Genomic DNA, 12,038 nt, shown 5'->3' on the forward strand with positions numbered 1-12,038 from the left:
CCCCTCAGTCTTCTACTCTGCAAACTGAATAAGCTTAAATTTCTCTGCCTCTCCTCATAGGTCATGTGCTCCAGCCTCTCTATCATGTTCATCGCCCTCCAATGAACCCTCTCCAATGCGTCCACATCTTTTCTGTACTGGAGGGTCCAGAACTGGATGTAATACTCCAAATGTGGCCTCACCAATGATGAACAGAGGGGAATTAATAACTTCTCTAGATTTGCTGGAAATGCTTCTCCTAATGCACCTTAATTTGCCCTTAGCTTTCTTGGCTAAAAGGGCACACTGTTGACTCATATCCAGCTTCTCATCCACTGTAATCCTCAGGTCCTTTTCTGCTGCACTGTTACTTAGCCAGTTGGTCCCCAGCCTGTAACAGTGCTTGGGATTCTTCTATCCCAAGTGCAGGACTTTGCACTTCTTGTTGAAACTCATCAAATTTCTTTTGGCCTAATCCTGCAATTAGTGTAAGTCACTCTGGTTCCTATCCCTACCCTCCAATGTATATACCTGACCTCCTAGCTTCGTGTTATCTGCAAATTTGCTGAGGGTGCAATCCATCCCCTCATTCAGGTTGTTAATAAATATGTTGAACAGTATTGGCCCTAGATCTGGTACACTATATCTTCTGGATCCTCCTTGTACATATGCTTGATGACCCCCTCAAAGAATTCCAGTAGATTAGTGAGACACAATTTTCCCATTACAGAATCCATGTTGACTTTTCTCCAACAAATTATGTTCATCTGTGTGTCTGACAATTCTGTTCTCCACCATAGTTTTCAAGCAACTTGTCCAGGACTGAAGTTAGACTTACTGGTTTGTAGTTGTCAGGACCATCTCTAGAGCCCATTTTGAAAAGCGGTATCACATTAAATATCTTCCAATCATTTGGTACACAAGATGATTTAAAAGATGTTACAAATCACAGTTAGTAGTTCTGGAATTTCACATGTGAGTTCTCTCAGAACTTGTGGGTGAATGCCATCTGGTGCTGATGATTTTTTACTGTTTAGTTTATCAGTCTGTTCCAAAACCCCCTCTAACGACACCTCAGTTTGGTACAATTCCTCAGATTTGTAATCTAAAAAGAACAGCTTACGTTTGGGAATCTCTCTGACATCCTCAGCCATGAAGACCAATTGAAAGAATTAATTTAGTTTCTCCCCAATGACCATATCCTCCATGAGTGTTCCTTTAGCATCTCAATCATCCAGTGGCTCCAATGATTGTTTAGTAGGCCTTCTGCTTCTGATTATTGAAAAAAAATACTACTTTTTTAATTACTTGGTTAGTTCTTCAAATTCCTTTTTAGCCTTCTTAATTATATTTTATACTTTATTTAGCAGAGTTTATGCTCCTTTCTATTTTCCTCACTAGGATTCAATTTTCACTTTTTAAATAATGATGTTTTATCTCTCACTGCTCTTTTACTCAGTTGCTAAACCATGGTAGCACTTTTTTGCTTTTTGGTTAGTTTTGATCTACTTGCTGCTATATGTCATTGCGAGGTGCTGCATCCCACTAAGTGTCCCCTCTGCCACCTATAACCCTATGGCATTGATGCCTTTTGGCACTCTATGGAGCTGGCACTATGTTATCCCCTGTGGTCTCATTAGCTGTGCATGCTCCCAGGCCTGCTGACAAGGGGAGCAAATGGGGCAATTACCCCAAGGCCTGGCGCTTCAAAAGGGGAAGGGGGGGCATCGGCAGTGGTTGGAGTCCTGGACCTTTTAAATCACTGCTGGCACACCATGTGGCGTGCTCCTGGCAACTCTGAGGGCTGGCTGAGAAAGGGTCATGGTGCTGAAGGCTGGCTGCTACAGCTCCACCCCGTCTGTCTGAAATCCTACCCCTTCTGTGAAAATGGAGCTGGGCCCCCTCTTCCACCTTGCCCAGGAGCTGGCATGTCTGCCACCCCACCCCTCCGGGTGACCCACACCCTGTATTATCAATACCCCCTTACACTCCAGGCACTGATATCCTCTCCAGGGCATGGATATCCCCACTTCTGCACCCCAATACCACCATAGCACTGATCTTCTCCAGTGCTTCCCCATGGCAATGATCCTTTCCGAGGCCCCCAAAACATCAGTCCCATCCACAGCCCCTATGATATAAAGATTTAATGCTATCAAACAGGGTACATTGATTACCACCACTACCCCGCACACACACACCATGCTTCCAGCACTCTGTGGCTTTGATACCTCTAGGGTACCCTGTCACATCAATAGCCCTGCAGCTCTGTTGGCCCCTTAGGTGCCCCATACTTTGTATTATCAATACCCCCTGGGTCTAGGTTGAATATTAAGAAAAACAATTTCCATGGGAGAGTGGTGAAGCATTGGAATGGATTACCTAGAGAAGTGGTGGAATCTCCATCCCTAGAAGTTTTTAAGTCCTGGCTGGGATGATTTAGTTGGCATTGGTCCTGCTTTGAGCAGGGGGCTGGACTCAATGACCTCTTGAGGTCCCTTCCAGTCCTAAGATTCTATGAGCTCCCTCCTCTCCACCAGGCCCTTTGGTGGTGAAACTCTCCTGCCACCCTACGCTCTGCAGCATCAATAGCCCTGTAGAGTCTATACTCCCTATCCTGCAGCATCTATGTCCCCTTTGCTTCTCACAGCACTGATAAGCCCTAGTGTTACTCTTGGTATCAATCCTTCCCACGTCTCCTGTTACTGCATATTCCATCAATATCCCAGAGCTCCTCGCGTCCCAAGAAACTAATACTCTCAATAGCCCTCAGTGCCCCTACTATGCTGTAGCACTGATATACCTTGTGCTCTTCATAGTCTGTAACTCCCAGGACACTCATATTAAAAGATCAGTAACCATTAGCTAAGAAATAGAAAGTCATCCTCACATTCCATCTCAATTACTTTAAAACAATGTAATATCAGGTGGTTAAGAAGAAAATCCTGACCTAACAGCACCCACTATCAACAGATAGATACAAATCTGCTAAAGAAAACTCATTTTGATAGGATTTGGTCTGGACAGAAACAACTTATCAACGGTTGTTTCGAAGTGGTAGTCCTGTTAGTTTGTAGGTTCACAAACAACAAGCAATACTGTAGCACCTGAAAGCCTAACACATTTATTTATTAGGTAATGAGCTTTTGGGGGTAAAATAAGTGTGAAGAATTGGGTCTTACCCACGAAGTTCATCATCTTATAAATAAATTTGGTAGTCTTCAAGGTGCTTGGAAATTTGTAAGTCTTTAAGTCTTTACAGGACTGCCTGATTTTTAACAATAGTTATGGCTTCACTGTTTCTCTACTGTTTTGTCTCCTTAGGTCCTCTCTTCTCTATGTTTTATCGGTAAGATCTGCCTGGTGATTTTGATAATTTCTGTCTGTTAGGTCATTAATTTTGTCAGGTGTAAATCAGTTAAGGGGATGGGGCATGATCAGTTAGTTACACTACGTCAGAATTGGTTAGTGAAATTTTAGGATAATGATTGGTTAAGGGATATCTAAGCAGCACTCAAATTTCATTATATAAACTGGGTCCAAAAGGAAGGCTTTTTTTTTGGAAACCAAGTCCAGGACATAGCCTCAAGATCAGCACTGCCAGAGCTCAACACTCTGCCGACGACACCATGTAGAAACCAGTTTCCCAGATGGCTCTGATCCTGACTGGCCATCAAGAAAAGTCCATCTGCCTTACCAAGAGTGGTGAGCATTGTATGTGTCACATGTGCATTGTGTTTTTTTGTAATTTGGTGTAACCCTTCTGTTAACGCCAGATGCCTGCCAGAAGGGCCGGGTTCAACTCTTGCGGGGTTTTCCTATCAAGGATACAATCAACCGGCTCGAGCCCCCACCCAGTGGCCTGGGACAATTTCACCCCCGTGCTGGGTGCCTGTAAGGCAGTTCTCCCCCCCCTCGCAAGCACAGAGTCTGAGATAGAAATGGCTTGTTTAATGACCGTAACCTACCCCAAGGTTACAGCGACAGATGCAGTATATCTCAGCACAGAAGAGACAAAACCCCTTTTACCCAGATACCATCCCCATATGCAGTAGAACCCAGTCTCTTGCTGCGGCTCTTGGCCCTTTTCCACACACACACAGTTACAGGGTGTACCCTCTGCGGTGCAGTCCCAAACTCAAAGCCCACAGATACATCACCAGGGCAATACTACCTGTCCACTTGTCTGTAGCCTCCCCTTGCTGTCACCAGCCGCCCACCACTCCTACTGGCTGCCCGCTGGTCCTGCTGTTGTCCGCCAGTCCTAACCCCACTGCTTGGGACTGCCCTAAGGCAGAACCTAGTGATTTCAGCTCTGTGTGGCCTCAGCTACCACTCTGTGATTTCAGCTCTTGGTATCTCTAGTGTGGGGTTTCACAAACACCCTAGTATCCAGCTTTATCTTTTAACAAGTGGGGAGAATTAGTCAAGCCAGGCTTCTAACTATATGGCCAAAGCATAAGCAGGACCAAAGCACTCAGCAAGCTGGCTCAACCAGTACCCCTCCCCTTGCTTCTCTCACAATGCTTTAAACCAGGGAGCCCTGTGTAATCAATGTCTTACACAGCTAAGGCGACTGCCCTGTCCCCCACAACAACCCAGAGCATTGGTGAGATCTCACAACTCCCACATTAAGTGTCAGCTTAAACTGTGATTTTACAACTACATGTTTACAATAGACCAAATCTCATGGCTTACTTGCTACCCATTAGGCTTTGCCTGAAAAGGTATCACACATGCACACCTTTTGCATTCTCATGCAGATGACCTCTGGGAGACTCATTCCTCCCAGCCTTCAGCAGCACTGCGTTCCTTCTGCCACATTCCCTACATCGGTAACCCGGAGCCTTGAGCTGCGTCTACACACGCACGCTACTTCGAAGTAGCGGCACCAACTTCGAAATAGCGCCCGTCGCGTCTACACGCGTCGGGCGCTATTTCGAAGTTAACTTCGACGTTAGGCGGTGAGATGTCGAAGTCGCTAACCTCATGAGGAGATAGGAATAGCGCCCTACTTCGACATTGAACGTCGAAGTAGGGACCGTGTAGACGATCCGCATCCCGCAACGTCGAAATTGACGGGTCCTCCATGGCGGCCATCAGCTGGGGGGTTGAGAGATGCTCTCTCTCCAGCCCCTGCGGGGCTCTATGGTCACCGTGGGCAGCAGCCCTTAGCCCAGGGCTTCTGGCTGCTTCTGCGGCAGCTGGGGATCTATGCTGCAGGCACAGGGTCTGCAACCAGTTGTCAGTTCTGTGTATCTTGTGTTGTTTAGTGCAACTGTGTCTGGGAGGGGCCCTTTAAGGGAGCGGCTGGCTGTTGAGTCCGCCCTGTGACCCTGTCTGCAGCTGTGCCTGGCATCCCTATTTCGATGTGTGCTACTTTGGCGTGTAGACGTTCCCTCGCTGCGCCTATTTCGATGTTGGGCTGAGCAACGTCGAAGTTGAACATCGACGTTGCCGGCCCTGGAGGACGTGTAGGCGTTATTCATCGAAATAGGCTATTTCGATGTTGGCTGCACGTGTAGACGTAGCCTTGGGGTCTAGATCCAGACAAGCTGCTGTCTGGACCAATCCAGCCAACCAGGGGTTTCCTATCCCTGCCCTACACCCTGCAGTCCTGATATCCCCCACGCCCCAGCACTGCTGATATCCCCTAATGTCCTCTGTGGTTCTATACACTGCCAGTGCTTCCCCCTGCACGCTTTGGCACCGGTATCCCCACGGCAGCCTGTGGCACAGATATCCCCCCTCCCATACCGTAATGCCCCCCCAAATCCCCTCAGGCACCGCTGTGCCCCAGTGCCCTCCATCCACAACCCCTTCGTACCCCCCATGCCTGTCATACAGAGTCCCCAGTGCCTCTGCATCCTCAGCATTTATACCGCCACCCCCATGCCTGCTGTGTCCATGCCCCAAGCGCTGCCCTGTGGCACCAGCCCGCCCCAGAGAGGCCTGACCCGGGAACCGACGCCCCCCTGCCCGAGAGCCACCTTTAAACCCCGGATAGCCATGGCACCCCTCCCCCCGGTGACATCGATAACTCCCTCCCCGCCCGACGCCCCCTAGCGCGGACACGCCCCTCTCCCGCGCTCTCACCTGGCCTCCTGATCCCCGCCGCCGCCGCCGCCGCCCCCTCTCCCTCTTCCCCGTCACCTCCGGGTCTCCTCCGATCCAGCTCCGTTGGTTGCGTTTGCCATGGAAACCGTTTCCAGCGCTCCGGGAGCCACAACCAATCCGGGGCGGGCTGCGGGGGGGGGGTGGTGGGGGGAACGGGGGCGTCGCTTCTACCTAGCAACGAGCCGACGGCTTCTGATTCGCTGCTCCTGTGGGCGGTCCGAAGGGGCGGGGGCTGGGAATGACGCAGCGGGGGGCGAGGTTGGTGCGGCCGTGGGGGGTCTGGCCGTTACAGCTCGTTGCCGGCGCTGAGGTGAGTACAGCGGTGGGCGCGTGGGCCTCTTGCTTCCCGCCGCCGCTGCGAGGGACCTCACACCCCGCCCCCTGCAGGAGGGGGCGGGGAAAGCCGCACCGGCGTAGGAGGGGACCGAGCGGTGGTGGGTAAGTGGGGTCTTCCCCCCAGCCCCCAACCCCTGGGGAGGGGAGGAGACGCCGCCACCCTCTCTCTGGAGGCCGCGGCGGGGGGGGGGGGTGGATGGGAAGCGCCTTCCCTCCACCCTGCCCCACCTGGCCCTGCAGTGGAGCGCTGGGGGGCGTCTGGGGCTGGGCTCCCTGCCCCCCGCCCTTTTGTCTGTGGTTGAACTGGAGCGTGCAGGGAAGATCAGCTCTCGTCCCCCGCTCTCTCAGCCTGCCCCTGGAGAGGAGGGCGGGGGCGATACGGGGTGGGTTTCCTTTCTCTCTCTGCCTTGGAGGAGTGGGGGGCGGGGGGATGTGTGGCGTGTGTCTCCCCAGCATCTCCGAAATGGGAGGTGGGGGGCGTTTCTCTTAAATCTGTAACAGACCTGGAGTGGGAGAAATGCCCCGTGGGCTTCCGCATCTGACGAAGCGGGTCTTTGCCCACGGAAGCTTAGGCTCCAAAAAAAAAAAAATCTGTTAGTCTGTAAGGTGCCGCAGGACATCCCATTGTTTTTGTACCCTTGTCTGTAATTAAAGTGGAACGTAGGCAGCGTTCCCTCTATCATCTTTTCCACCCCTGCGTGGAATAATTTTTTTTTTCTGTGCACCGGGCCACGTGTGAATGTGCAGGGCCAATAGAAACAAAAACTTAGCGGTGGGTACTTTGTGTATTTGAATCTCTCCGGAGCAGCTGCACAGGCACACAGTTTACAGGGAACAGTGAGTGCCCCCCAAATCTGAAAAGGATGGGGGGAGGGATGAGTTTTCGTTGTTGTTCCTTAACATTTATACAGTACTTGAGAAGGTGTATGTGTGGAAGAGGAGGGTGGCTTCGTTCCTCTATAAGGAATCAGAATGGAGGGGTGAGGGGGGTGAGAAATTTGTTTTTTCTCCCTTGTAACTGAAGTGAGGTTAAGTCTCCTACTGAAAATACCACCATTGCATTCTTCTTTGGGATTAAGCACAGTAAGAAGATCCCTGTGTGTGATCTTCCCATTCCTCATGTATATTTGCGCTGGATCTTTCACTGTTTATTGTGAAACTTGTTTGCTGATATGTCTTCCACTTTAAGAGTTAGTACCAGATCTGTTGGATTTGCCATCTACCGTATATGTAATAATACTATAATGAAGCCTTTATACAAGGGGCAAATTATATGTGGTTATTAGACTTTTAAAATCCAGAACTAATTGGACAACTAGCTGCGTCTTATCATCTTGTCTGTAGTGCGAGTGTAGTATAGTGTTGGTTTGTATTGTCCCAAAGTTAGATGAGTTGGTGTCTCTCTCTTGCCTGATGTGATCGCTAATGTAGTTGAATGTGTGAGGTTTTTTGTAGGCTTGATGAAGAACAAAAAAAAACTAGCATTGTCAGAAATATTACTGCCGTTGCTGTAAAAATTGTACATTATGGCATAATCCTGTTTACGTATGGTACCATATTTGAACTTCCAAAGAAGAGGACACTCCTGGGAGGGAGTATGTCTGCATGTGCCAACTCACATTGTATTACTGTATTATATATACTATAACATTCCTGCAGTGTGAGTTGGTGGATAGAGATGCATATACACTCCCTTCCAGGAGTGTCCTTTTTTTATTTTTGAAGTTCAAATATGGAAGCCGTATGTCTACACCCAAGAACATATTAGCTGTTTCTGACTCTTGATTCTAGTTTAAAACTGCTCGGATTCACAGTTGGAATATGGGTGCTTATTTTGCTTTTCATATTGCAGTTCTCCTATTCTATGCATTTTAGTTTTACGTAGACATTTCCCTTTTAAAGGGAATGAATAACTCAGATTATAGGTTCTGTAACCCATTACTTCTAACTTTAGCTTCAGATGTAACCTACGGTTCTGGCCTTGCAAATGGTTTCTCTGAGTTTTATATTCCTGTCTAGAACCATAGGATCCACTGAAATAAATCTCTACACAACTTAATGCAATATCTGATTTTTCTCCCTTCTGAGGGTAAAAACCTAGCTTGGTTACGGGTTGTTTGTTGCGAAGGTTGTGGGAAGTCAGATGGGTGTGGGTAAGAGAGAGAATATTGTGAGTGCTGTTCTTGCTAAGATGGAGAACTTTTCTGAAAAGGAAGGTATTGTAGTGTTTCCTGAACAGGGGGTTGGTCTCTGAATTTGTCTAATCTTCATGCTTCACAGTTTTAAATTCAACTGTGTTAGGTCAGGATGTGACCTAATGTAATAGATCTGCATACTACTGCATTCTTTAAACTTCCTTTGTAGCATCTGCTGGAGACACTGGACTGTACAGCTTGAATCTGATCCAATATGAAAATTACTAAACTACTTGAAGTCCATTTTATGGCTGGATCACATCAACTATGAATGAATACTCCTTAGTTTACATTGTTTTGAGCTTCACCATATACATTGTCCATTCTTAGACTGAAACCAGGTCCCTAATTTAGTTAAGCCTTGACCCATTAATAGTTTGTGAAGATTAGAAATGCAGGTTGCCATCTGAAACTGACAGGAAGGTAGAGTAGGCCCTTGAGCTTGACCTGTTTATGTTCATGAAGACCTGGCGTATGGAGGTGGGTAATCGTACTCTGTACCTCGTGACATCTTGGCCACAATAAAATAAGTCTTGAAAAATGCATGGAGGATTATAGCTATGTTCTTGTCCAGGAGGAAGAGGTGAAATTTCCTAGCAAGTTGGAAGTGAAAAGGTATGTTTAGATGACTCAAGTAGTGTCAGTGCCACTGGTCATGCAAAAACAGGGCTGAAGGACCAGATGCCACAGGACCCTGAGGTTAAATCCACTTTGATAAATGGGGGCCGTATACCTTGAATGGAGGTTGCAGATGGTGTCTCATTAGTTCTTCAGATTGTTCCCCCTTCTGGCCATCTTTTTTTTTTTATTTGCTTCAGATATCTGATATTCATGCAAGAATTGATCTCTTGTAGTCATAACCATATTAGAAAGGTGGTGGTTGCGTGATTGGTGAATAATATATGAGCCTCCTCAGCCTCTTTTTGACACCTGGGCTTACTGTCCATCTCCTAGTGATCTTGTATGGATCTTGATAAGAGAGGCACGGATAATGTGGATCCCCTTGAGCCCTCACAGGTAGGGTCCTGCAGAAAATAAGGCTCTGAGGCTAGGGCCACACCAGGAGGCAATGTCAAACTATGGTATGCAACTCCAGCTGTATGAAAAGCATAGCTGGAATCAACATACCTTAGGCTGAGTTACTGTGGTGTCTCCATTATATGGGTCAACAGGGAAAAACTCTGCTGTTGACTTCCCTTACGCTCCTCATTGGAATGGAGTACTGGAGTTGACAAGTGCATGATCAGTGATCAGTTTGGTGTGTCTTTACTAGATCCATTAACTTGACCAAGTGTAAGTGTAGATAAGGCCTGAGCTCTACTAAAAGTTAATAAATGTAGCCGTTACAATATTCTGTGGTCTGTGCTATGATGGCCAATGCTTCAGAGAGATTCGAGGTGAGTTTGAGCATGAACTTGGAAATCTTACCTCTAACAATGGTCCTACGGAGATCCTCTTTTAGTAATAGCAGACCTGTCTCTATGCAGTGTTTTTGGTTGAAATCCAGATTGTGGGGCAGCTAGGGTATTGGCTGACATCCCTTGTTGTTAGAGGTAGGGTTGCTACTTTCTCATTCATTTTGCCTTCGAGTGAGATTGGTGAGTTTTTCGGGATTGAGTGATAGTGTTTTGAGGAGTGGGCTGACATTACGTTTTTCAGTAAGCTTGGCATGTATGCCACTCTGTTGGAAGTATTAACACCTTCTGTTAGTAGTGGGAATGGTGTTTAACAATCAGGAGAGGTATGGATCCATTTCATTGGTGTGGCTTCCTATTTTGAGGGTTTTTTGAGCTTCAGCATGTGATGTAAAAATCAGTGTTGCTGGATGGATAATACAATTTTATTCACAAGTCTAGAATCATGAATGGTGTGGAAAAAGTGAATACAGAGAAGTGTTATTTACTCTTTCCCACAATTGAAAAAACAGCAGTCAGCAGATGAACTTGATAAACAGTTTTATTTAAAACAAGAAGCACGCTTTCTCATGATAAGACCATAAAAATATCCATACTATGTCAGACAAAAAGTTCATCTAGCCCAGTGTCCTGTCTTCCTTCAGTAGCCAATGCCAGGTGCACGAGAGGTTAAAAAAAGGACTAGTAATCCATCCCCCTTTGCTCAATGCTCAATTAACCTGTGGAATTTATTATCACAGGATGTTTTTGAAGGCCAAAATTATGACTGAGTTAAAAAAGAATTAGATAAATTCACAGACAAGGCATCCATCAGTGACTGTTAGTCAAGATTGTCAGGGGTGCTACCCTGTCCACAGGGCATCCTACACCTTTGACTGCCAGGACCTGGGAAGGGCAGATAACTGTGTATCTCCCAAATTGCCCTGTTCTATACACTCTTCCTGAAGCTCTGGTACTGACCATGGTTGGCAATAAGATATCGGGCAAGATGGACTCCTGGTCTGACCCAATATGGCAGTTTGTGTGTTACACAGCTTTCTTTAAGTTTGTTCCATGTGTATTGGATCATATCAGCATAATAGTCTGATGGTTTACAACAGTCAATGTTTGGTTGTGAGGTCTGAGTTAGCTTCAGTGTGCAGAATAGCTCTGCAGGCCATGATTGTGCTGCTTAAACTGAGGGAGTCTAGAAGGCTCTTTAGGCTTCCTTTATTCTGATGATGCAGTTCTGTTAAAATTATTGGTGGATGCATATAGAATATTTCTTGTGTCCTTGATGTTCAGAGTCTTCACATATAGGCTTCATCAGCTTTCATTCATCTTCCAAATATGGTATTCTTTTCAGTCAATGTGGGAGGAATGAGCAGGGTGGCAATCAGTGTTCTCTGTAAGCTGAGTGCTTGTGTGGCTGCCCAAGAGAGATTCAGGTGCCGCACAGCTGATTAGGTGAGTGCCCACAGGGACCCACAATGGGCAGCATGTGTTTCTAATGTGCACATAACAAAATTTATTCTGACCAATGATGGATAAATTTAGAGGGAACACTGGTGGTGATGAGGTCAGTTATCTTAAACTGATATTTTTGTTTACCATCTTGCATTTTTCCTATTTACATTTTCAAAGTTTCAGTGGCTAGAATCTCAAACAGCCAGAGGTAAAACTGCTGCCTAATTCCATCCAAGAGCTTGAAATATATACTTTTACTTGCCATTTAATTTTTCTTACTGATAAAATTAGCAAAATGGACACTTTTAAATGTCTGCACACATCCATAGTTTTAAATGTAACTGAATTTGCACGATGTCAATCACACATCTTCACACTGATACCTTTAGGGCAGGGGTTCTCAAGCTTCATTGCTTTGTGACCCGCTTCTGACAACAAAAACTATTAGATGATACCAGGAAGGCAGGATGGAAGTCTGAGCTTGCCCAAGCCCCACTGTCTTGGGTGGATGAGGTTCCAAAACCCAAGCCTCAATACTCCAGGGAAGCCA

The 12,038-nt window shown here is 46.7% G+C and overlaps 2 protein-coding genes across 4 annotated transcripts in view; one reads left to right on the forward strand and one right to left on the reverse strand.

Annotated features, from left to right (window-relative positions):
* Positions 1-6,172, reverse strand: part of FBXO16 (F-box protein 16) — a 59,676-nt gene extending 53,504 nt beyond the window's left edge. Inside the window, exon 1 of the mRNA XM_074991457.1 lies at positions 6,076-6,172. The gene's annotated coding sequence lies outside the window, so the exon portion shown is untranslated. The remainder of the gene's footprint in view (positions 1-6,075) is intronic.
* A 182-nt stretch (positions 6,173-6,354) lies between these two features.
* The window catches only part of FZD3 (frizzled class receptor 3), a 106,660-nt gene continuing 100,976 nt past the window's right edge, over positions 6,355-12,038 (forward strand). For 2 of the 3 annotated variants that reach the window (XM_074991458.1, XM_074991461.1), the window contains exon 1: positions 6,355-6,406. The gene's annotated coding sequence lies outside the window, so the exon portion shown is untranslated. The other variant, XM_074991459.1, reaches the window with a different exon arrangement.

This window comes from Carettochelys insculpta, chromosome 3 (assembly GCF_033958435.1).
Source record: "Carettochelys insculpta isolate YL-2023 chromosome 3, ASM3395843v1, whole genome shotgun sequence".
Lineage (NCBI taxonomy): Eukaryota > Metazoa > Chordata > Testudines > Carettochelyidae > Carettochelys > Carettochelys insculpta.